At 40.4% G+C, this 22,568-nt stretch overlaps 1 protein-coding gene across 14 annotated transcripts in view; it reads right to left on the bottom strand.

Moving 5' to 3' along the window:
• ADGRL2 (adhesion G protein-coupled receptor L2) overlaps nucleotides 1-22,568 on the bottom strand; it is a 329,848-nt gene that overhangs the window by 199,804 nt on the left and 107,476 nt on the right. For 2 of the 14 annotated variants that reach the window (XM_074221825.1, XM_074221815.1), the window contains exon 1: nucleotides 19,974-20,733. The exons of 2 other annotated variants lie outside the window; for them this stretch is intronic. The gene's annotated coding sequence lies outside the window, so the exon portion shown is untranslated. Of the gene's footprint in view, nucleotides 1-19,226; nucleotides 19,299-19,402; nucleotides 19,468-19,973; nucleotides 20,736-22,568 lie in introns of those variants that run through there. 10 more of the 14 variants (XM_074221821.1, XM_074221828.1, XM_074221827.1 and 7 more) reach the window with 7 other exon arrangements.

Genomic DNA, 22,568 nt, shown 5'->3' on the forward strand with positions numbered 1-22,568 from the left:
AAATTATTAAACATATTAAACATAACAGGTACACACAGTTAAGTTAACTCTTCTCAAAGAAATGACCGTAAGATCTATTCTCCAAAACTAGCAATTAATCTAAAGGATTTCTAGAATCTGACTATAATTATAAAGTCTTAATAGCATTTACATACCTTTATTAATTATAGGTATATACACAGAAATTCTTAGTAATCTACTAAGAAAGAAAAAGTGCATTTTTTTAATCACAAAAGCAATATGTTTCTTCATCTCAAAGTCACAGACAACAACTCAATTTGCATTTCTGCTACCACACTAATCAGGCCCAACAAAACAACACAAGGTTTCCTACTTTCTGGGGATCAGCATAGACTGTCAGTGAAATTAGACAGTTTCATCTTTAACAGAATCTCTTCATGGAAACCAAATGTCAATAAAACTGATATAGATGTAAGATCTTGCTATAAAAGATAATATATATGTAAAGGTATTTTTTTTTGTCAAACTGGACCCAAAATATTTAAAATACTTTAAGGAATGTCCAGAAGGTCAACAACAAATAACAAATTCTGTAACTTTTTTCCCCTAATTCTGAAGTGAACAATCATCCACACACAAAAAAATCATCTCAATAGACACACTCATATAAAAAAAGAGGATTGTGTAAGAAATTTGTGAACTTCCTTTACACAGTTTTTAAAAGAAATTTCTTCATTCTTGTCCAAAGACACCTATTGATTTAAAAGTAATAGTCTCTAGGTATCCTGCTAAAGATAAGATAAAGATAAGAGGGAGAGAGGAGGGGGGGGGGGGAAGGAGAGGGGAGAGAGACAGAGAGAAAGAAAGAGAGAGACAGAGAGAGAGAGAGAGAGAGAGAGAGAGAGAGAGAGAGAGAGAGAGAGAGAGAGAGAGAGAGAGAGAGAGAGATCTTTGGTTTGTGTCCCTATCTGTACTTTTTGATTTTCTTCTGTTCATCTTTTGAAACTATGATACCGTTACATGTTTAAAATACAAATGCGGGGCGGCTAGGTGGCAAAGTGGATAAAGCACCAGCCCTGGAGTCAGGAGTACCTGGGTTCAAATCCAGTCTCAGACACTTAATGATTACCTAGCTGTGTAGCCTTGGGCAAGCCACTTAACCCCATTTGCCTTGCAAAAAAACTAAAAAAAAAAAATAGAAATGCAAAGGTATTTCAGTATTTAAAATATCTGTGATTTTCAAAACAAAATATAAAATCCTGTGCTTTTCTTTTAAAACGCTTCATAACCTAAGTTTACTTTTCTGGTCTTACCCAAGATGTTCCATGACCAAATCTCAAGCCTTTTCATCGACTATCCCTCAGTTCTCTCCACCTTCATCAGTTTCCTATTTAAAACAACCCAAATTCTCTTTTCAATGAGGTCTTTCCAAGTGACCTACACAATGCAAGACACATTCACTGGCTCCCTCACAGACACACATACTAATTCTGCTAGTTCCTTCCTTCCAAGATTACCTCCAATTTAGATTGATCTTACGTATCCTAAAGATGTACATGTATTTATTCACATATACATATATGGATAGACACGTGTATAGATAAATGATGGATTGTCAGAGATATCTTGTCTTATCTATTTTTTTTTACATCTTATCGCCCCATTAACCCTGGCTAATTGTATTTGCCTTTATTTGTGTCACCAATACTTATCTCAATGACTAGCACATAGTAAACCCTTAATATGTGATTGGTGACTTTGACATAGCACTAATACAAACTGAAAAACCTCCAGCTCTTAAATAAGCATACTTCAAAAGTAGCTGTGAATTAAAAAAAAAATATCTGCTGCACTGACCACCTAATTTAGCTAAAACAGAATCCTGACAAGAAATTTAAGTCATTGGGTCAATATTATAAACTTTTCCAGCTTGGCAAAAATTACAGTGTAACCCAAAGCAAGTCACTTATTTTGGGTTCACAGATTTATTCTCTGCAAATAAGGGACTTGAATGAATCAAATAAATGCTCTTGCAGGTCTCCCTCAGCTAGCAGGAACTCTTCTTCCCTTAATTTCACCAAAAAAGCCTATAGAGTAAATTAAAGTTTATCTGTTTTTAAAGGTAGAACTGGTAGAAATGGATAGAAGCTGATTTGAGGTATAGAAAAATTTCCCAACAATTCCAGCTGGTCGGAAAAAAAATAAAAGAATAAACCACGGCCGAACAAGTCCTCATTATTGGACATTTTCAAACTTGGAAGCCCACTTTTCCTTCTGGGATACAGATTGGACCAAAGGACCACTAAGATCCCATTTTTAATTTTGATGATCTCTCAAACTTTTATCTTTATGCAATGAACTGTCTTTGACTGAAAAATAAAAGTTTAAAATATCTATCCTTAAAATGAACTATCCAAACTCAAAGGTTGAAAAATCAATTTAATACATGAAGTCTAAAAGAAGTACAGGTGTAAATTCCTAGAAAGCTCCAAATCCAGGTGCATTTTAATTGCAAAAGACAGGGAAAAAAATGGCATGTTAAATTCTCAAACACCCAAAATTCATATTATAAATACACATATAATAAATATATATAAAAATTCTCAAACACCCAAAATTCATATTATAAATACACATATAATAAATATATATAAAAACATGAATATATGCACATAAATATGCAATAGATAAATTTCGTATAAATCATAGGAGTGTTTGATATGCTGAGTTAAAAAAAAGAAAAGATTTGAGTGATCACTACCTAACAGAGTGGCGTATAGTAAACGCTTCATGTTTATAGAATTATCCTAAAATTCTAACAAACGCTGAATGGATATTTCATGAGGAACAATACCTGCACATTTCAAAGAAAGCAGACCTAGGACAGATTCTCAGTGCTCTGCTCATAATCTCTTCTTGTGCCCACACCAACACTGTAGAGGCTCTTCTGGACTTGACAGGAAGCATCATCAGAAAGCTGTGTTACATTAACCCCTGACCCTTTTTAGTAAAATTCTGGGTGTCTTTTACAAGTGAGGTATTTAAGTCTCTTTTTTAAAGCAAGTCAAATTTCAGCAAAACCCTACCAACCTAACAGCAAAAATAGCACAAGGCTATTTAAGAGGAAATAGAGAGAATGATAACAGTCACAAAGACATTTTAATTTCCAATCAGAATTTAATCACTAAGGCAATCACATGGAGATTCGTAGCTGAATTATTTCCCTAACTTAAATCTAGGCAAGAAAAAATTCTAAGCCTGAGTAGATGGGTATACTTTAGCTTACCAGTCAATGGGTAGTGGCGAGTTCAAAAAAGACAAAGAAAAGTGCTCAAAGATCTAATCGATTAATTCGATGAACAGGTAATCTGTAGGGCTTTTTAATCCTATTACAATTACTAAGGTGTCAACATATTAATCTAACATATATATATATATATATATATTCCCTGTCATTCTATTCTTAAATTGAACACAATCTAACAGCAGTAGTATATTAAAAAAAATTTCCCAAACTTCCTATTCCTTAAAACATTTTTTTTCATTAAAAGTAACATTTTATTTCTAAATTGAGAATATGTGGTGGGAGGAATAGCCAATTCTTTGTATGGAAATATTATAATGATGAGAAGAGAAATAATGACAGAGAAAAAAAGATATTGAAGTGATAGCTGACAAGAAATATTTCTACTGGGGAAAAATATCAACTAGGAATAGATAAATTTTTGCATCCACAATTTTTATGTTTAGTATTAACAAGAATTTCATAAAAATGAAATAATTTCATACATTTTGTAATGTATATAATGGGAAGAATCATTACTTTTTTCAAGGTAGTTTTAACACAATACTAATTACTATGAAAATACCTTAAAGGTTATTATTAGATAATGATTCAAACAAAAACTTCTCAACCTATAATCTGCATGCTACAGAGAAAGTAAAAAATGCATGAGGGAAGGGAGTTCGAAGGGAAATCAAAAGAAATTTATGTGACTTCTTAAAAACAAAAAGGTCTTTAGCCATCAATTATGACAAGATTAACCCTGTGCCACTATTCTTCAAACATCAAAAGAAAACATTATTCCATTATTTCAGAGGAAACATGACAAATATTAGCACTACATAGGTTACAGTTAAACAGGTGTTCTTAGAAGAATTTAATTAAGTGGAATATTAGGAAAATGTCCTTTTCATAATATCTACATTGTTATAAATAGGTAAGTATGTGAAAAACCTATCTACGTTCTTCAGGAAATGCCAAGCAAATCCATTTAAATAAGATTAATATGAATAAATGGTGTATATATATATTTTAGTTTAATTCTCAATTAAAAATTAACAATAAATGATTGCCCTAATGTCATTTATGTTATAGTGAAGTTTGCTTTGTTGTGTGGCATGAATGAGATGGTAACTAAGGTCTCTGTGATTCTGTGGTCTATAGGTAAATGCTCTGTCTTGATTTTTATAGAAATCAATCGAATTAATACAAGATAGAGTCTTTCATATATATATATACATATACATATATATATATATATATATATATTTAACAAGGACTTGTTAAAAGTCTGAATACATAGGAGTCCTGAAGTTACCCACTAATAGAGAATTAGCAATTGTAATAAAAAAATTTCAGTATGATTATAGCTATTAGGAATAACAGTCATACCTCTTGCATTCAGTCAACAGGCATCTATTAAGAACCTACCAGGCCTTGGTGGAGGTCCCAGAAATATTAAAATGAAAATTCAAGAATGTCTGTATTACTTGATGTCCAGTGGAACCAATAGATTTTTAGTCGTATTTCAGCTATGAGTTTTGATCTGTGTGTGTATATATAATTATTATTTACCAAAGGAAAAACACAATTTACAGAAATATCTCTTGTATTTCTGAAGGAAGAGAGCTATAATCTGTTATAGTTATTTATTCTGAGACATGAGAACAAGAATTATATGTCTTGGCAACTAACTATAACAAAACTAATAAAAGCCAGACAGAACACATGGGGGGGCGGGGGGGGGGAGAACTATTAAAATAAGTAAACCACAAAATATATACTTGACCATTAATCAGGGACTATAGTATGTTGATTTTTCTTATAAAAGTCACTACATTATTTACAATTTAAGTCACCACAACACAACAAAATAGTTTATAAGTACTAATCACCCTAAATTACTATAAAAATTATGTTAGAAAAGAGCTGTTGGAAATGATTTTTTTAAATACTTTAATGTGCTACAGCTGTATCTGAATCCCATGGACCAAAGCCTACAAAGATTTTAAGTATACTTCAAAGTGTTTCACCACCCCTCAATCTTTCATTATACAGATTATTTAAATATTACCTAAAGACAAGTGTGGATACTTCAGTACTGACCTATTTGTCAAGTTAAGTAAATTTATAAAGCACTGTCCTCTTAGACATGGTCGAACTAGTGACAGGAAAAAATACCAGGCAAGGCTGACTCTACTTGTGGTACTAACAGAATGCTTACAATAGTAAACAAGACTATGTGAAACTATAATTCCCACATTTCAAGGAACACCCTTATTGAAATGGCCACTAGGCTTAATTTCTTCAACATCACAAATTTGTTTTGGTGATCTCAGTGCAAATGACACATGTAATATTAACCTTTATAAATTCTAGAAAACACTTGTTCTGAAATTGTTTGCAAGATATGTCCCCAAAATGGATCACATTCTATAATCAAAAAGCATAAACTTCATGTAAATTTTTCACCATCACTAATCTAATTCTTTCTATTGTTTTGATATGGCAGATGAAGCACATATTTCCATCTAATTGATGGAGAGTTGTTATACTCATCTTTTAAATTCTGTTTTTGTTTTTGCTTATCTTTTCTGCAGGTGTTTTTATTTTTCTTTAGAACAAATGGACAGTAAATACTAAATTATATTCTCATTTCCAACTTTTGACGGAGGAATATGTGGTAGATGATTTCCTCAAAGTGATCTGCTGCAAAAGATTAAAAAAATATAAATGAAGAGGTCTAATCAGTTGATGATTAAATTTAAATTTTTATGTCAATTCTCCAAAAGGCAAAGTGACATATAAACTACCTCTAAAGGAAGAAAACAACAACAGTATCTTTTTTTATTCTGAAAGGCTAGGATAACCGTATTCATCATAGTCTAAAAGTAACAGAAAATTTTAAAAGATAGTAATGAAATTATCTTTTTTTGCTTTTTTCTGAAAGTTCAGAATATTTAATCTTCAAAGTCTCAACTTTGCATTCTAAATGCTCCATATTATATACATACATGTATACATATAAATATACTTCCCAAAGATTTTTGGATAATTTCATATTTTCCTAGTTTGCAGAATTTTTAAGTATGCTTTTATAAAACTTTTTAATATGTTAAAAAATCTGTCTTCATTTATAATATTTTCTAATTTAATTAGGAGTAGATATACAAATTATTTCTAGCATATTGATAAATTTAAAATTATTAATTCACATAAAATGCATTTCGCCCATGTTTTACGGAGAAAAAAACTCTATCTACTAAAAAAAAAGTAATCATTTTGCATTTCTCCTCAAATGATACCAAAAAAACCTCATTTTATTCTTATATAGATTTAATAATACATGAAAATTCATTCTACTTAAATATCATTGGCACAGATGAGCTGAGAACATAATCAGATTAGTTTTTAATAATTTCTTTTAATTTTAACAGTGTTCAGTTATGAAGCTTTTAGAGAAGAATAAGAACAAGAGTCTGGGAGATTTTTCTGATGGAAATAGCAAAATCCAAAATGATATTTAAATAGCAGGCAGCTAATTTCTTTAAAAAATTAAAAAATCATTTAAAACGATGACTATTAGAACTAGAACTAAAATATGGGGATAGACCTTTCAAATGAGCTATTTTCTTTACAAGGCCTTTCCAAAGCTATCATCATCATCATCATTTAAAATATCCATGTCCTACCTTCAAGGTTGTGAAGAACTTATCCTAGAAGGGTGTTTCTCCACATCCATACAGAAGTTACATGGATTTTCTGATACTTATGTGCTCACTGGAACAGTTTGGCTGGACTGAATATTTAAGTAATCCTTACCTCACAGTGAGGTGGGGGAAGACTAGAAAGAGGAAGAAGGAGGAGAAAAAGGACTAGAAGAGCGGATTCTATTTACTGCTCTATATTTCCTTTAATAAGAAACAAGTTAAGGTATCACCATTTATCTTAATATTTCACAAGCATGTTACAACCTTGCAAGGCCAGTTACCCATCAAAATCTCTATATAAAAGTCAGCATTTGTATATTTCTGTAAAAAATGTACCATCATAATCCTATTGGAATGTAATTGCTGTGGCTAATATTCTTACCCTGTTATGAAAATACTACATACAAAATGTAGTGTTGAATTGTTAAGATAATACACGATCAAGCTGTGAGAGGGTAATACCGATACAATAGACCTTGCCAATGCTATAAATCTCTTTATTAGACAACAACCTATTACAGGAGATCTACTTAACTGTTTCCCTACTTAGAGGGCCATTTGGTGTAACAATAACAAGCTGACTTTTCACATTAGTAAGGATTAGAAAGTATAAATAATAAATTGCCACTGAGATGATGTTCAGTAAGACAGGGCAGAAAAACCCTTTCTAGGTATTTAAAAAAAGAAATTCAAAATATAAAGTCAATATAGGTCTCTGATAAACTAAGTGAGGTAGGGCAAAATCAATGTGCACATATCTCCAGGAGTTAAATGTGACCCTATTTCTGAATACCAGATTTCATTTCATTTAAAAACCAAAGACTGAAAAAAAATCAAAGCAATTAAAATATATAAATAAAATGTCAGAATTTTTGTTACACTTAAATAATCCACTGTAAAATGTCTCACGCAGAAGCATAATTAATGTGAAATATTTTATTCAATAAAAATATTTTAATTAATTCTCTTAGCTACCATTCTTTTACCATCATCAAATCACTTTTCCACTAAACCCCTTAAATCTGAGTATTTCTGAACCAATTATGATACAGTTGTATTTCACTTGCCTAGAAATTAAGTAACAAAATATTTACAAATCAGATTTTCACTCAATGCTTTATGCTGTGGATACAATTCATTTTCCTTCCCTCCCCCATCTTCCCCATTCATTCAGCAGTTTTGTAAACTGTTTATTGCTGGCTTTTAAATTGCAAGCTTATGCAGTGTTACTGCCCTAAATTGTCCCATTATCAGGAGTAAGTCATTAATCCAAAGTGATCTGTTGTTTTGTTGTTATTTTTTTTAAAGCATTTACCTTGCATCTGTAAGCAGTCTAATGAAGCTCTATTAATTAAATGTTAAGGAACTTAATCCATTCTGATCTTATGTGCAACTCTGTCAAAAATCATTTTTCATCATGTGGAAAACTTTCTAGGAAAACTTTGCTGGCAAAAGACAGAAGACATTTCTGATCTTTCTTCTGGAAGGTGACATAATGATTTCAAAATTCTCAGTAAGTATACCAGGCAGAGAATTGCAACTGTCTTCTTTGTCAACTGTATGTTTTGATTAGATACTTCAACTTTCCAATTTTGATCCCTTAATAATTAAGAATATTTAACCTATAAAATATTGTAAATACTTGATGTTTGATTATTGTCATAAAGAGCTTTAAACATTCTCTCCCTTAAAATAACATTTCTCAAGTACATGGGAAAGAAATATTTTTAAATGAAGTTAAAATTTTCCAGCAGAAAAGTATCAACTTCCAGAGGTCCCTGATTATTTTATCTCATATACAAGCTCCCTCTGCAGGTAATAAAAAGGGTTAGCAAAAAATATGTGTGAAACACAGGTAGTAGCCAGGATAAAAAAAAAAAAATGCAGACAATTATCATCATTTGATACAAATTTTCTAGTAATTAACTGACAAAAATAAAGTTGTACTAAAAATTCCTTTAAGACATTTCAGGCTCTCCGTAACTCTGCTTGTCATTGCTCAAGGATAACAAGGGCATAATGAGAGCATCTACCTCATGAGGTTTGGAGGAGACTAAATTTGTACAAAATAAGTGCTAAATAAATGCTGCTCCCTACCCCTTCTTGTTCTCCAGCGGAGGGAAGGGTTAATTCAAAGTCACTCAAAAGCTGCTCCCATCCAGAGTATCTTCATGGAAAAGAAAACACTACTCTGCTTTCAAACAGAGCGGAAGGCTGCCAAGATAGACCACCCAAAACAAGACAGAACATCCAAGTTTATCTGATTCACCTCAAAATCACAAAATAAACAAACAAGGATGGTACTCACACTCAAGTTACAGCCAGAAAGAAAATATATTCTTGAATCACAGTTAACAAAGAAAGGCTGAAAAAAACAAAACCTAACACAAACATTATACCTTTCACATTTATGCTATTAAAGAGGAAAAAAAATATTTTTACAAATCTTGACTTTATTCTTTCCTGGCATGCATTCAGGATTAATTTTTTTGTCATTTACAGTAAACTCTCTGCCAACAAAAATAATATAGATACGTCTGACATTTTATTTATTTATTTTTGGCTTGAATTAAGTACATCTAAATTACTTCTATAAGGATGCATCCTCTGTTTCTTAGGTTACATCTGAAGATCCAGGATACTTTTAGGGTCAGACATATTCACTATATCCTACAGACAAGGGCATGTGATTTTTTTAAAGGATAAAAACAAGATAGGGGTGAAACAGTTTAAAATTTTAAGAAATGAACAAATTTTCTAAGCTTAAACACCTCAAAAGGCAAATCCCATAGAAATATGTTTCTTCCAGTGAAGGACAGAAGGGAAAAGAAGAAGGAAAAAAAGGAAGGAAGGAAAGAGAAGAGAGAGAGAGAGAGAGAGAGAGAGAGAGAGAGAGAGAGAGAGAGAGAGAGAGAGAGAGAGACAGGAAAGAAGAAATGAAACTAGGATTTATTTTTATTTTGCAGGGAATTTCTCTTGTCCTTTAAAAAAAAGCTTAAATTTTTTAAGTTGTAATCTCAGCTTAGATAAAGCTAATATGACAAGAAGTAATTTTACAGAGACAGGCTTGGGATCATGATCTATATGTAGCAACTGCCTAAGAAAAGTGAGACAACTTGCTGTCTTATTCTATATCCATAGGGCGTACTGCCCATCCAAGAAGGTCTCAGTCGTAGAACTCTATATTCTTTTGCAACAGCACTGACAAAGAAGGCGCAAATATTAAAGTTCTATTGATGAACAAAGCATCACGGAAGGTAGAATAATATTTTAGAATTGTTATAATTTTCTGGATACATGGAGGAGTGAGGGTTTGAAGCACAGTAATCTCAGATCAAATTTAGAAAAACAGGAAAGATTCCAAGTTCAATTTCTTTATGTAATGCTCCTTTTATTCATTAACAGAACATTAACTCTACCTTTTACTTACTAAAACACTGTCAAACTAAATGGGGGAATGTATATGGAAAGAAAACAAGCAGGAGAATCACACAAGAGTGATGCTTCTCAAAATTAGTTCCTAGGAGCAAATAAGGCGGCTTTGGAAGTCATCTATAACAAAAATTGCAATTGGAGGAATGTGAAAAATGTCACTGTATTATAGTGGGACGGAAGATGGAAAAATGAACGGATTAGGGAGTAAGCAAGTGATAACAATTATTCATAAGTCAATAATAGCAAAAAAAAGAATAGAAAACTCTGAGCTCTGAAAGCTGTTTGAGAGGAAGCATGAAAAGATTTCTGGATCAGAGGCAAGACTAGCTCTGAAGCTTATCTCTTGAAACCTTGGGCAAAGCACACTTCACCCTCTCCTGGTCTCAGTTTGCTCAACAGTAAAAAAAAAAATAAAAAAATGGAGAGTTGGATGGGTGGTGGCTAAGATGCCTTCTAGCTCAATGGTTCTAGAAGGGAAATTTAGGGCTAAGTAAATGAAAGATATTAATAACCTTTTAACAAAAGGTCCCTTTTACAAATAAGTGACTTAAGAGAAAATGGTCATTTGCTTTCCTCTTAGGCATTTTAAACAGAAGCAGTCTGCATCCTGTTCCACAAATTGGAGTCAAGAGTTCTTCAACTGAATGTGACCTCACAGAGGCAGAAATGAAAAAGTAACTAATGAAATGGTCCATAGTCTTTTTCCAAGTTCACCCATTACACAGGGGGTTAATGTTACTTTTAATTTCATGTACAAATTAAGAGTGATTAAATGACTAAGATTACAGACCTAACTTTTCAAAGGAAACAGGGTTGTCCTATGTAGGACATCTCCCATTCACAACAAAGAAAGAGCTAGTAAAAAACAAGGTCATTCAACCCTCCCCCAGCTGCCAAGACCCATTTCTGACAGTAATGGGTGTTAGATTATTCTCTCATGTAGAGCCACAGCAATAATCAGTCTGAGGTGTTGACTGATATAACAATACCTTCCGAAGAAGGGTATAACACAGGGATAGATAAATGTGTTTATGTGAACCATGAGCAAGAATTGAGTCTTAAAACAAAATAATGTTTTCACTTTAAGATCAGTCAAATAAATGTCACTGTTAAAACAGTGCTAAAATAGTAGCTTTGATTATATATCATACATAAAGAGAAATAGAAGATTCTGACACAGAAAGGTACATTTTACTCAATACAATCTGTGCAAACCCTCTTTCAACAAGCTGAAATTAAACATCAAATTATTTACTTGAGTACTTTCTAAGAGATTATAATTGAATGCCATTCACTGTTTTTCCTTCTTTGCTCAGACTGATAAAATGCAGTCACTTACTAATTGGAGCATGAAAACATTAAACTCCCCCTTTTTTTCCTTCTATTAAACAAACTACCATCATATTTTAAAGTCACAAAAAAAGGCTCATCTTAAGGAATAAAAGGAGAAATTTTAAATGAAACACAAATATTTTGTCAAAAAAAATTAACTTGTAACCATCATTTGAACCACAGAGATAATTCATTTTCATCTTTATTCTTGACACTCTAGCATTAGCTATTAAAGCATCTTTTCCAAATTGTTTAATGTAGTTTAAGACAGGAGTAAACTTCTTGGCCTGTCATGTTTTTAGGAAGGTGACCCGGATTAAGGCACCTTTTAATCTTCTGCTTCTATTTTTATGAAAGTTATTCACCCTAGCTAAAATAAGAATGTCAAAAAGATCTTTAAGCTTTAAATAGCCTTCTTTTAAGGCAAAAGATTTCAACATTGAAATGTAGAGATTGGGGCTTAATCCCTGAGTGTGAATTTTAATGTTTATAATGTACTCCTCACAGATTGGAAAAATCAATGACAAGACCAACAGGGGCCCATTTTCCTCAGTCCAAATTCTCTTGTCAGGTCGTGATTAATGCTGTGCTCTGTAGAGGGAGACATTACATCCGGGCTAAAACAGACCTAAATTTTACCCTTAGGCAGAAATCTGATTTAAACATCTCTATTTGAAGTGACATTTGTCCTCTCTTTTGGATCACTTTTTCCAGGAATGCCAGAAAGTTGACTTTGCGTCCCAAGAATAGTTCGGCAGGTTGTGGTGGAGGGCAGTTGTTTGTTTTTTTTTTTTTTGGGGGGGGGGGGGGGAGTGTGTATGTAAAACATGACTATTCTTGTCCTCAAGTAAATCTGAGACCCAGAATGAATGAACCTGCTAATGAAACAGGTGTCCAGCTATTTTTCCTAGAATAACTTGCAGATGCAAGAATTCAAGATTGCCATTTAACTAGGTGAGTCAGTCAATAGTCTAGAATTTATCTTCTGATTAACAAATGACAATAGATTTAGTTATTCTAAGTAAGAGTTCAGGTTTTTTTAACAGTCAAAGAGGAAATCAGATGATGGCCAAAAGGTCTAAGAAATGTGATTCATTTTACCTTTTGCCTCTCATTCACTGCCAAAACGTTTAAAATTTTGGTTTTTAGACCAAAAAGCCCAGAAAACGATTAACGCAACCAAACAACTAAAGTAATCTGAGGTTCGTCTTTATTAAAATCATATGATGGGTTTTTCCCTCCTATTCTGTAAACTTTTAGGACTTCACATTTGCTTCTGCTTTGGCTTTGTGATTGTGTGTGTGTATGTGTGTGTGTATATATATATATATATATATATATATGTATATATATATATATATATATTGCAGTGGAACGCAAAAATTTTCTTATAACAAAGAAAAAGACAAAAATAAAACAGTAAAATTACAGGCATTCTCTCAATCTTAAATTACATCTGCCAAAATATGAAGACAAAATGATTTGAAGACTTAACTATTTCCAACTTGGAAGCATGCGTTTTGTTGGGGGGCTTGTTTGTTTTCTTAAGGGGGAGGGTGGGTATATAAACCATAACTATTCATGTCCTCGAGTAAATCTGAGATATTATTAAAGCAATTTAGTCACTCCTGGCAAGTTCCTCCTAACCAAGGTAATCTAATTTCTGTTGCTTTTCAGCGTAAATTGATTTTTTTTTCTTTTAGCTGTTCTGGTAATTGAACAAATTTATACAACTGTGATGGGATTTTACTTACCACCACACAATGCATAAAATCCTCTACAAAGACAAAGTATATTACTTCATAAAACTGCATTTTTGTTGTAATTAAACAAATTGTATTTAAACTTGCTGTCTGCCTCCAAAGCAATCAATAGCATTTTGCTGTAAGCTACACTTTACCTGCAGGGGTTAACCCCAGTACAGTTTCCTTCATTTCCTTCACTTAGCCTGCACTGCTCCTGACTGTTACTGCTTTCTAATAATTTAGGGGTAAATAACAGGCTTGTCAAAATAGACTGAGAGTTTAAAAAAATTCTGAAAAAAATTCTATTGGAATTTGTGACCCACAATTTGATTTTATTCTATAAATAACTGCCAATTTTTTTTTGAATCTGATAACGAACTCTTTCCTTCAGGAATAGTCACGCGCCTTCAAATACCATTGTACTTCTTCAAAGGAATATAATGTTTTAATATTTGTTTAAAAGATAACAATAATAATATTTTCCATGACTAAAGAAATCATGACCTGTTTTTTCACTGTTTTAATTAAAAATGGGAAAATGTCAGTTCTATATTGAGCAACTTGGAGGCTTGCATTATGCTTATTCCTCTTAGTATAACTAAGTCAAAGAATATATGATTAGTTGAGGCATTCCTTTACCTCCTTCTATAATGACATATCCTTATTCTAACTAAACCACTCCTTCAATCATAAAAAAAAACCCAACCAGCTTCATAATCTTTAAGTGAATCTAGAAAGTAGATTTAGAGAACTTAATTTAGTCTAATTATAGCAATCTAGAAGATTAAACCCTTTTAGCCAGCCTATGAATCTCCAAGAATTGTTTTGAGAGAGATTAATATTTGGGTGCGGCTGTGAAGTTAGTAATTAATGTCAAGAAAGAGAAAACTTAGCCAATCTATGATTTCAATCTAATTTTTAAATAAAAGTGATTGAGTCATTCCCCCAAAGCCTTAGAAAACAGTTATCTATTTAGGTTATATGACTTATATTTCCATCAATTTTGTAACTGTTACCTAAAGTTCATACAGGATTTCAGTTTTATACCAGATAATAGCGTATTTTATACTTTAGCTGGTAAAATCATTAATACCTATTTCAAAGTTCTTAGCTTAGAGCTCTTTTTCATCCTCTTTCAAATGATTATGCTAATTAACAAAATGCTTTAAATTTAAAAAAAATATTCTGGGTCTTATGGCTGAAGCTCTAATTTTGAAAGGGGAAAAAACTACTTATTTTTTTAGTTTTTACACCAAATTTCTGTCTCTGAAAAAAAATGGCAGAAATTTTTCTTCTTCCAAATGTCAAGCCTGGGATTTTCCTTCAACTCTTCTGTTCAGACACATTGGGCTATCAAGATGTCAAGAGCATCTGAGCATCTTTAGAAACTTTATAAATCGCAATTTCCCAAAAAGGCTGGTTCTTGCCTCATCATTTCTCTTTTAACTTTTTCCTCCCAAATATCTTTAAATTGAAATACTTATGCATGAAAGATAGAATGGGGGCAAGGTATTTCATTTAAGTAAAAATAATTCTTTCCCCCCCTCACATTGGTTCTATGTGGATCTAAGTTTACTTCTCACATGAAAACCCACACCTTGGCAGAGATTACCAGGCATTCTCTCAATCATAAATTATATCTACCAAAATATGAAGTATTATTTGAAGACTTAGCTATTTCCAACTCATTCCATTTTTTTTTAAATAAGTTACCTTATGCCAATGCCTTTGATAGGAAATGTTTCCTAAAGAGGATTCTTGTAAGTTTTGAAGCCTTCTTCTACCTTTCTCTTTCATCCTTCTCTACCCACCCAAACCATACTACCTATGTCATTTCTGGGCAATAAAAGCTAGATCATTTATAAATGAAACATGAAGAAAGAGTCTATGGTGATTCCCTCCCCCCAAAAAAAGAATAATAACCACTAAGAAAACTGGTTTTTAAAGCTCTCCTTCTTGCTCATTCTAAGGAAGGGAAACACCCCAAAAGCCTGGTGTTAATGTCTCTGCTGATTGTGAAAATTGAAGGCAAGAAAAATTTCAACTGCTCACCTTAAATGAAGACTTACAGTGTTACATGTGAGATCTATATCTTTACACAGGGTTTTTATAACATTTGGAAGTGTTGTTGTCTGCTTTGATGTCAGCCCATTAATAAGTGGTAAGTCAAAAGCCAAGGAAAATTATATTTATTGGAAATTCTCAAGTCAAAACCTGAAGTAATTGGTTTGTCCTACCTCACATGATTCAATAGCCTGATTTCCCCAACTACTAGCTCCCAGAGCTATCTGTAGTTCTAAATTCGTTTTCTGTTGCCAACACATAGTAACCCACAGTGATTGAAAAAGGCAGCTGAAGTGCTGCTACCGCACATTAATTTTTCTCTAAGTGGTCCAATTTTGTCATCTGAATGTTGAAAATCTTCTTTCCCCTGCATTTTACACCTTTAGAGATTTATCGAAATCAGGATCACCCTCATATAAACTGAAGAGTAACATTTTCTAGACAATTTTTAGATTATCTCTAATAGCTCTATAGACTAATGTGCTTGCTTTATTGTACTCTGCATTCAAAGCAGACTAGTTAACAGCAACTTAAGTGAGATAATGGCAATCCCATCAGTGTGTGCCTCTTATACCAGCAAAAGGTAGTCCTTTAGACAACAGAGGGGGAATCAGGTAAATTAACTCTCTAAAATGATTTCAGGGTAATGCCATACAGTTTGAAAGCCACTAAAAAATTTTGGTTCTAAAATATCCCCCTCCCAAAAAAAACTGTCACCCATTTAAACTGAAACTAATGTTATGCAACCCATTACACGTTCCCTCCAAGATTGTTAGACTACACAGCTCAGTTTCTTTATTAAATTAAGACCAGGAGATGCTTTTGAACATTACTAAAGAATGCTTACTACAATGAAGACATATCAATTTCATGTTCAAAATCAACCAACCATCAAAGGCAAAACTATAAAAAATAAAAAGGGGTTCCAAATCTCAAAAGGTCTAAGAACTCACTTTTTGAAAGCTGAAAACTCCATTTCATACAAACTATGAGAAAAAAAGAGAGAGAGAGTTTCCATTTCTGCCAGAAATCTCAATCAGACAAAACTCTACCATCTCCTCCCCCAATCTCTGAAGCATCTGCCGTCCAGAAAATGGCCCAAATTACCAAAATATTTTACTTGGGTCTGACTTGATGAAGACTGATTTCCTTTAAATGACTAAAATAGCTTACTTAAAGCTCCATCTCTTCAGAAACATAAGCAAGAAAATAGCAAGCTGAAGTGAGAGAATGAATCAGAAATGGCAAAATAAATAAGAATGGCAAATATTGGACCCTAAAAGATATGACATAGCTAATGAGGTAATGTGTGGTGCAGAGCGCTTTGCAGTCCTTCAAAGTGCTACAAAACATCATCTATTATTGTTACTGTTATAATTAGTGCTTGTAATCACAGTTAAGACATTTTGATCTTAGATACTCACTAACCATTACCTATAATAATTCATAAGGTGTGGTATCCTCCAGGTAGCCTCACAGGTGTAAATACGTGCAAATTTACAGTAGGTTTATCTACAAATTTGGAGGGTTTTTGAACGATTCAAGATGAAAATTATTTTAATTGAGCTGATTATTATCCCAAGAGCCACCACAGAGTTTCTATTGTTTTAGCCCAAATATTAAGGAAAAGTTACATTGGTTTGGAAACAAGGGTGCTTTCAGGTCAGAGCTTTTCATTGTTTCATAGTTCTTTCTTTCTTTCTCCAGTCCCCTGAAGTATAGGCCCTATCTAAAGTAAGAGTTGGGTTGGGAGAGATCTCCAGGATCTGACTTAACAAAGAGGAGACAGCACAAAAACCAGGCAAGAGTGGCTGTCATCATCCAAGGGCAAGCCTTTTTTTTTTCCCTAGGAACAAACTATTTATCAATAGAAAATAATGGTCTTGCCGATAGCCAGGGCTCCGCAGTAATAGACAATGTTTTTCACTCACATAATTACAAAACAGTAAAAAGTTCAGAAACACAGCCTGAATCCACCTCCCCATTTTTCCCCTTTACAATTCTCACTGCCCTTTGGGCCTCTGCTTGGAAGTAAATGGAAGACAGGCTGAAGTTTTCTCAATTGAGCTGAAGCTAAGAAACCTTTGATATGCTAATAGTCCCCTTCAAACGGTAAGAATTCACACTTGCATTAATTCAAACAATTTGTGCAGAATGATGTGAAATGGCACCTCTTTTAGTGGCAAACAACAAAAGGAGAGAATTCGAACGTCTGAGCAAACCAAACAACAGAACATTTGTTCTGCAGGATTCTTTCCATCAAGAACAGAATGGAGGGGGGGGGGGCATTGAGAGGAGAGCGAGAGAGAGAGAGAGAGAGAGAGAGAGAGAGAGAGAGAGAGAGAGAGAGAGAGAGAGAGAAACAAAAGGGAGGAGGGAAAAACCCGAGCCGGAGAAGACACCTGAACGGAGGGTTTTTCGTATTAACGCTCCCTCTCTAGAGAAAGCCAGCTGGCAAAGTTAGGAAGTTGCCGTTCTAGGGCACTGCAAACAGCGAGGGTGTCCCAGAACTCCTTAAACAGGAGCCTCTGCTAGTTAAGGAAAGGAGCCAAGTGGCCGATTGTGCACCTCCGGGTGCAGTGCCGCCGCCGCCGCCAGCGCGGCCCCTTCCGCGCCTTCCAGAAGGCTGCGGGCGGCCCCCGGCTGGGTCCAGGCTCTCCCCGCCAGCTAGTCATTTACCGAGCGGCGGCGGCGGGCTGGCAGCGGGCGGCTCGCGTCCAGCCCCGCGCGGCCTCGGCCGGGCCTGCTCCAGGGGCCTCTGGCGGGCAAATGAATGAAGCCGCCGCGGCCGGAGGGGAGGAATGCGGCGGGGCCCCGGCTCCGGGAGCGGGCGGCTGCCGCTCGGGCTCCCTCGGAGCAGCTGCCGGGGGGCGCCCGGGGGGCGCCCGGGGCCCTGGCGGGGCCCCTTCTCCCTCTGCCCCCCGGCATCCGGAGACCGGAGTGCGGGGCCGTGCGGGGCCGGCCGGCACCCCCCGAGGAGGGGAGGAGCGCGCCCCCCGAGTGTCCGCCCCGCGCTCCGCTCCCCAAGTCTGGAGTCAGGAACAAACTTTAATGGTCCCAAGGGCCGCGCGCCGCCCGCAGCCCGGGCCCCCGGCCCGGCCCGGCCTCACCTTCCCTTGTGGCGCGTCTGGGCCGAGCGCCGCCGAGGGGCCCCCGCAGCCGGGCCGGTCCTCCCGGGGCTGCGGCGCCCAGGCCCCGGTGTCTCCCGGCCCCTCCCCTCCCCCTGGCCCGGCACCTACCGAAATCCAGCTCCCCTGGGGCTGGCGGGGCTTCCCCCAGGCCCGCCCCTGCCGTCCTCCCCGGAACCCACGGCGGCACACACGCGCGCACGCACACACACACACACACCGACACGCACACACAGACACCGACACACGCAGAGACACACACACACACACACGCACACACACACCCCGACAACACGCACACGGCTCGTTCCCAAGGGTCTCCAGCAGGCCCCGACCCCGGCGGGAGCCAGGGCTCCCCAAGAGGCGTTCTCCCGGCCCGACGCCCCCCAGCCCGGCCCGGGGACTTCCCGAGCCCCGCGGCCGCCCGGGGCAGCGGCAGCAGCAGCAGCAGCAGCCCGCCGGCCCCCGCGGCCGCCCGACCCGTGCCCGTCCTCTCCTCGCCGCCCCAGCCCCCAAGCAGACCCGCAACAGCTGGCGCCCCGCAGTCCTCGGCTCCCCGGCTACTTACCGGCCGGGCTGAAGCGGGGCACGCGCTTGGCAGAGCCCGTCGGGCCCCGCAACTCTGCCCGGGCTGGGGGGGGGCTCCCCCCGGCTCCCTTCCTCCTACCCCCGCCCAGATGCGGGGGGGGGGGCTCGCGTCCTTTACAGCCCCCGGCACACACGCACACACACGCACACACGCACCCGTTCGGCCCCGGCCCCGGGATTCGCCGCGGCGCCACCGCACAGCCTCAGGGACCCCCCCAAGTGCTGGGGCCCCCCGGACTGCTTCTCCGGCTATGGCTTTGCAAAGGCGACGCAGACGGGTCGGGGAGGGCGGGCCCGCCGCGGGGGAGTCCCGGGGCTCCCCCTGGCCCGGGCGGCCAGCCCCGGCCGGGCCAATCCAAACTGAGCCCCCGCCCCCCGGAGCAGAGGCGAAAAGCAAACAGGTCCGGACGGACGGCGGAGAGCCGCGCGGCCGGCGGGAGAGGAGGGGAGAGGAGAGGGGAGGAGAGGGGAGGAGAGGGGAGAGGGGAGCCGCGCGGCGGGCAGGGCAGGAGAGGGGAGCCGCGCGGCGGGCAGGGCAGGAGAGGGGAGCCGCGCGGCGGGCAGGGCAGGAGAGGGGAGCCGCGCGGCGGGCAGGGCAGGAGAGGGGAGCCGCGCGGCGGGCAGGGCAGGAGAGGGGAGCCGCGCGGCGGGCAGGGCAGGAGAGGGGAGCCGCGCGGCCGGCGGGCAGGGCAGGAGAGCGGCGCATTGTTCGCAGCGCGCATCTTACCTCCGTCTCCGGCGCCAGACCCTGGGGAGAGCGGGCCGTCCGCGGGGGGAGGGCAGCAGCCGGAGAGGGGCGCAGCGCCCGGGGGGAGCCCGCGGGGGGTCCGGGGGAAGGCAGGGGAGAGCGGGGCGCGGGCAGGGGTGGGGGGCTGAGTCCAGCCCGGGCAGCAGCAGCAGCAGCAGCAGCAGCAGCCTGGAGAGGGGCCGGGAGGCAGCGGCTCGCCGAGCTGGGACTCGGCTCGGCTTCTGCTCCTTCTTCTGCTGCTCGTCCTCCTCCTCCTCTTCCTCCTCCTCCTCCTCCTCCTCTTCCTCCTCCCAAGCAGCCAGCCGGGCGGCTACTGAGGTTAGGTCAACATTTTCCTGCAGTTTATTGGACTCCGCTCCGCGAAAGGGGGATTGTTAGAAAAGCAGAAACCGCCCCCCAAGCCCCCCCACTCTGTCTTCTAAGAGAAACGCAACATCAAGACCCCCCCAGAGGGCGGGGGGGGCGAGCCAAATCCGCGCTGAGCCCGCTCCGGAGCCCCTTCGGAAGCCCGGCTCGGGAGGGGGGCCGAGGAGGCGCGCAGCAGGACCGGCGGGGAAAGCGAAGCCCCCTCCGTGGGCCCAGGGCAGCGACCTAATTTACATGTCCCCCGAGGACGTTCTGGCCCCGGGCAAGAGACCGCGGCGAGCCCTCCTCACATGGCTCATCTTCTCCGCCGCGGCCGCCGCTGCTGCTGCTGCCACTGCCGCTGCCACTGCCGCCGCTGCTGCTGCCCCACCAAGGGCTGCGGGAGCGCCAGAGCAGGCGGGGACGTCCAGAAACGGGGGAGGGAGGGGAAAGGGGGGAGGAGGCCGGATTCGGATCAATGCCGCACACGGGGGGGGGGGCGCCCCCGCCCCCAACAGTCCCAAGGAAGCCTCCGGCCAGCGCTCCAGCACCTCCGTGTGTAAGTGTGTGTGTGTGTGTGTGTGTGTGTGTGTGTGTCTGTGTCTGTGTGTGTCTGTGTGTGTGTGCGTGTGTGCGTGTGTGAGCCCAGAGAGGGAGAGAGCTGGAGAGAAAGGCAAGAGAGGGGGAGAGAGAAACAGAGAGAGCGAGCGAGAGCGAGAGAGAGAGAGAGAGAGAGAGAGAGAGAGAGAGAGAGAGAGAGAGAGAGGTGGGGAGAGCTAAGTCCTGACACAGACTCTCCACAAGGTCTGAACTGGAGTCACCTCCAGCCTCCCCCTCCCCCTCCCCTCCCCTCCCCTCCCCCTCCTCCTCCTCCTCCAGTCTCCTCCTCCCACCCTCGGAGTTGGGCTAATCACATAAACATACTCTCCGGTACCGCGGCACCGGACAAGCCTCTGGCTCCTGGCTTGGCAGCCGGGGCTCGGGCAAACTCCACAGCGGACTGCAGGCAGCTAAGGACCAACGTGGAGCACATAATCTACAAGTCAATGCCACCCAATGCCCATTTTCCACTCCATTTGAGCAGCCGCTGCCGCTGCCGCTGGGCGCCTCCGGGGGAGGGCCGAGGGGGGCACTTACGGGGCTCCAGCCGGTGCCGGCGGCGGCCCCAGCGAGCCGGAGCAGCGGGAGGACGGGCCCCGGCGCAGCCGACGGGGCTGCCGCAGGACTTGTCCCGGCCGCGGCGGCGAGGGGCGCGCGCGCTCCGCCGCGGAACGCGCCCGCCGGCCCCCCGCTCCTCCCCGCCCCTCCTCGGCCCGGCCCCCGGGCTGCCCCCCGATCCCGATCCCGATCCCGATCCCGATCCCTGTGCGCGCACGCATTTTTGCTCTGGGTGAAATTCCTTTCTTCCGGGCCCCGGGAGAAGGGGGCGCAAAGCCGGGCAGAAGCCAGCGCTGCCGCGGCCTCCACCGCCCCCCAGTCCCCTCAGCCTTCCCCCTGCCACTTTTCCCGGAGACTTTCCTTTGGGCACCCGCGTCTCCTCCACCGCCCCCCCCCCTCCCAAGCCATCCCACCACCAGCAGATCGGGACTCGGGAGGCAGCTCCGGGCCCCCGAAACTTTTCGTCTCCGTCCCCCTCCTCCTTCCGTGAGCCCCCGGCTGGCCGGACAAAGGGGACGTACTGTGGCCGCGGGTGCCCGGGCACGGCCGCGGCGCGAGCGGCACGCTCCGGGGCCAATGGCCCGTGGCTACCTGAGATACCCGCCCAGCTCCGTAACGAAAGATAGAATTGTTGTTGTTTTAAATCACCGTGACTTTTTTGGGGGGGCCGGCTAAACTTTGACACTGTTGACAATTTTTCACCGAACTGTCGTGTTTGTTTCTGATTAAACCCACCAGGATAAGCAAAGGAAGGAAAAGGGACTCCAAAGGCTCTCGCCTCTCAGATGCATTCAGCTTTGGGTGGGTTTTTTTTTTCTTTCTGGGTCTGTTTCCCTCATTTCCTTACATTGAAATTGCTTTTGCTCTTGTCCACTGAGCACGTTTCTGTTAGCAGTGTCAGCAAACAGTCAAGCCCAACAAACCGGGGACCCAAACTGGAGAACACAGAATAAGATATGGCAAATAACCCTTGAAAAACAAAATGCAAAGCAAAGTTTCTTGATGCATGTGGGAAAGAAGTCAAACCTTTGCTTTTTTTTTTTTTTGGTTCAAAATGACTGAGTTTTTAAA

This window comes from Macrotis lagotis, chromosome 2, assembly GCF_037893015.1.
Source record: "Macrotis lagotis isolate mMagLag1 chromosome 2, bilby.v1.9.chrom.fasta, whole genome shotgun sequence".
NCBI lineage: Eukaryota > Metazoa > Chordata > Mammalia > Peramelemorphia > Peramelidae > Macrotis > Macrotis lagotis.